We start from the raw sequence: 4,006 nt of genomic DNA, 5'->3' as shown, positions 1-4,006 counted from the left end.
CCAGTGCCACCAGCAGCCCTGTGTCACCGTGGCAGCTGGGATGTGATGTCCCCTGAAGCTACATGGGGGTCCAAACCCCCCTGGGGCTGGACCGGGGGCTCTCTTGGCCCAGCCATGAGCTCACTGGCAGGTACAACTGGTTTCAGCACCAGACGCTGCCACCCCTGAGGGGTTTCCACCATTCCGGACCAGCTCACCTGCCCCTTGCTCCTGCTCCCTCGGGAAATGCAAGCCTGGGGAGATGCTTGTTTTCGGGGTGCCACGGAGCAGCACTGCTGCTGCAAGCCCCCCTCCTGGTCCCAACCCCTCTCTCCCAGCCCCCAGCAAAGCAGGCACGGAGACGCTCTCAAGTTAAACTCTCCATTTATTGGATCCTTTTACAAAAAAACTCAACATTGTGCTCGTGTTGAAGGAGTGTTTCTTTTCTCTCTGTTTTTGTTTTGTTTTTGTTTTTTTTTTTTTTAAACCTGGTGCTCACGGAGCAGTTCGCACAACCACGGCGCAGGGGAGGGCGGGGGCTGTGCTGTGCGACACGAACGGGGTAGGGGGAGGGTCCGTGTCATCGCAGACGATGCTATTTACAGCGAACGTTGAGAAAGACCTCGCTCTGCACCCGGCACCCGCCGGCTGCAACCCCCGGTCCTGGGTGAAGCAGCAGAAACACTGAAAAGGGGACAAGGCCTTTCCCTTGGGAAGGGCACAGCCGCCGAGAGACCTTCCCGTCTCCTCGGGGCTGGGGCGGCCGAGACCGCGTGCCCCAGGCTGCTCTGTGCTGGAGCTGGGACGAATCAGTTCAACCTGACCTGAGCTTCGGAGTTACCCTGGGACCCCCCAGAAAATCACAGGAGAGCGACGGGTAGTGAGGGAGGAATGTTGGGGACGGTGGCACGGGCTGGACCGCTCTCCAGAAATGCCCCTCTCCTCCCAGATGGTGGAGGAAAGCCTAAGGACGGCTCAGATCCTGGGATATTCTCAGGAGCAGAAAGTTGGGGTGTGAATCACAAGTCTGTACCCTGGAGAGGTTTTGGTGTCTATTTGGGAAGATTTGGGAAAGAGCCACAGCAGCAGAGGACTGGGAGGGACAGCACCAGCCCTGCGGGTGGGGAAGGAGATGCTCTCGCTGGCATTTAGTTTCCTTATGGCACCCCGTCCCTCCCACCGCTGCTGCCGCCCAGCACGTCCCCCCCGAGCAGCTGCCATCAGCGACTCGCAGCACCCATTTACCCCTTCACCCCCAAATCCTCCCCCTTCGGGGTGTCTCCGCAAGGAGGAAACCATCCCACGACCCGCACGGCGATCCCATCACGCAGCCTCTCCCCGCTCAACCACGACACTCCGAGCCTGACCCCTGGCTACCGCAGCACCGGGATCCCCCAAGAAAACCAACGCTTTGGGCAAGAGTTGAGCGTGTTAAGAGCCTGGGAGGAAGAACAATCTGGATTTCCACCGCGGATCTCTACATTTCTACTGGCCTCGAACTGAAACGCAGCAACGGAAAGAAGAAACCCCCAACCTCGGGCTTGCCGCCAGCTCCGACTGCAGCCAAGCAACGAGACCCCGCAGACCCCAAGCCCCCGCGACGCAAAGGGCAACGCAAATGCTTCACGTCACCTCTCCATTTTCCAAGCTCCCCGTGTGACAGTCTCTAACCGGGATAATAAAATTTCCCTTAAGATTTTTTGAAAATAGGTTGCTGAGAAGCGTCTCTCTCTATTTATATAAAGTGCAATCCACAGCTGCCGGCATCCATCCTAACTCCCGTTTGACTCCTGCGGTGCGGGCAGAGGACTGGGAAAGGCAGAGCTGCCTCCACCCTTGGCTGACACCAGGGACCTGTGCTGTACGTGAGCGACTGCCTCGCTGCTAACGAACAACCTAGTAACGAGGGGAGAATTAGAGCCAGGGGCAGAGGAGTGTCAGGCCCCTCAGGGATGCTGAAGCTGGTGCAGCTGCTGACGAGTGCCACATCTCCACTCCGAGCAGAGGCAGAAAACATCCTTCCAGGTGTTTCGGAGCCTCGCAGGAGTCTCCAATCGCATTTTTCAAGAGACTGTGAGCTTTCACATGCTCCGTTTTGAGCACCTGATGTGAAAACAAAAAGGGAGTGGAGAGGAAAAAAAAAAACCACACGCGGAGAGGAAAAGATACCTTGATCTGCCATCTGTAGTGCTGGTGAAGGCACGAGCCGTCGGCTCTGCTGGGGACGGGCTGCCCCTTCCCTTCCACTTCCCAAGGAGCAAGTGTCGGTGACCCCCACCCGTGGGGCTGACATGAAAAATGGCTGAAACACGGCTGGAGAGGCCAGCGATCACCCCAAAACGCGGTGCAGGCTGCGGGAGAGGAGTGCGGACGGGGCTGACCTTGTGAGTGAGCCCAGGAGCTGCTGACGGACCATCCCCGCTCCTCTTTTGGGACGCACCAGAGACACAGCCAGGTGGTAACATCCTTCTGCTGCAGGGCGCTGGGATGCTGAGCTGCTGAGCTGCAACCTGCCACAGTGGAAGATGGGCCAGGAAAACCGGGGACACTGAGGCGAATCGCACAAGTTTCACCTTCCCATCTACCCAGCAAGAGCTTCTCCAGGCTGCCCTTAAACATCTGGGACGCGTTGAGGGAGAACATCACACAACAGAGGGCAACCCGTGTCCTCCCCTCCTGTTACGGGACGGGATCGAAGCAGAAGGGAGCAGCGAATTGAACACAGAGGTTGGGCAATCACAGGGACGTAACGGCGTTTCGCTTTGGTGGGAGAGAAACCAGCTCCAAAAACAGCCCCGTGAATGCAATCCCAGCGGCATTTCCCAGTTCACGCGAAGGAAAGCTCTTGGTGGGATTAACCTTCGAACGCAGCCCAAAGCCAGGGCACGAGTGCAGACGGGATGGGGGTTTAAGGCAGTTATGCTGAGGCCCACGGGCAAACCCAACGTGGGCACGTTTCGCTCGGGGATGGGGGACGAGGGCCGAGGCAGAGCAGGGACTCCGGCCCACGGTGCAGCCCTGGCTCCGGCACACGCAGGCTGGGCTGGCGCTTTGCTTCGTCTCTGCTTGGCTGTGCACAGATGAAGGGTTAGCGTCTTCTCCTTCCTCCACTCTGCAAAATGCGAAGCGATCTCAGGAGAAGGCCCCGATACCCCAACTCCCATCGCACCAGCACTGAAAGCTGAACTACTGCCCGCTCCCCCGGCAGGGGCCAGGCACCGCGAAGAGCCAGCTCTCGGCGGACTGCGTCCACGCTTGGATGCTTTTGGGAAAGAGGTTTATTTTATCAGCAAAGGCTGATGTAGCCGATCTCAGGGTGCTACTGGAGCAGCTCTCCAGGGCCAGTGAACGAGGCCCTGAAGTGCAGGAGGAAAAGTCCCAAAGTGTGTGTGAAAAGGCCAGGCCAGACTCAGAGACTCTCCGCAGCTGCCTTTGGCGCTGCAGCGGCTGGAGAAAACCGCAGGCCAAGGCAGCCCGCTCGAACGCACGAGCCTGGGGCATTGCCAGCCCCTGCTGTGCTGCAGATGGATCATTCCCAAGCCCCAAACACGCTCCCCGTCTTCGGAGGTTTAGCAGCGCCTGCGGTGTGCCGCGTGGGGTGGAAAAGAAAACCGAGAATGAGACCGGAGCAGCCAAACTCCCCCGTGGCTGTGGTACGGGACCCGGCACGGTGCTGGGAGCCGGGGAAGGACCCTCCAGGGCCAACCTCTTCCCTGCTCGCCCCTCTCCGAGGGCAGGGCTCAGGGTGGTGAGCAGAGCAGAGCAAAAAACTCGTCACCGGATGACACCTGAAGTCCTCAGTAGTAGCCACAGGGCAAGACGAGCCAGGACGTGGCGTGCGGGAGGGGAGGAGAAGGGCTTCCCCGCGGAAGAAAGGATGGGGACGACAGTGGTGACCGGAGCTGCCTTGATGCTGGGAATAACCTCTCTGCAGTCAAACAGCTCCAACCTGGCCTCGCCACGGTCCCCCCCCCGAGTGGGCAGACAGGTCCAGAGGGGAAAAGGGGGTGGGGGGAAAGAAAAGGAG

General features: G+C 59.3%; 1 protein-coding gene across 1 annotated transcript in view; it reads right to left on the bottom strand.

Moving 5' to 3' along the window:
* Window positions 1-349: 349 nt before the first annotated feature.
* The window catches only part of EXTL3 (exostosin like glycosyltransferase 3), a 139,572-nt gene continuing 135,915 nt past the window's right edge, over window positions 350-4,006 (bottom strand). Inside the window, exon 10 of the mRNA XM_009283439.2 lies at window positions 350-3,091. The gene's annotated coding sequence lies outside the window, so the exon portion shown is untranslated. The remainder of the gene's footprint in view (window positions 3,092-4,006) is intronic.

The sequence above is a fragment of the Aptenodytes forsteri genome, unplaced genomic scaffold (genome assembly GCF_000699145.1).
Source record: "Aptenodytes forsteri isolate BGI_AS27 unplaced genomic scaffold, ASM69914v1 Scaffold534, whole genome shotgun sequence".
Taxonomy (NCBI): Eukaryota; Metazoa; Chordata; class Aves; order Sphenisciformes; family Spheniscidae; genus Aptenodytes; species Aptenodytes forsteri.
The sequence above is the reverse complement of the archived record's forward strand: the minus strand, read 5'-3'. Positions and strand labels throughout refer to the sequence as shown.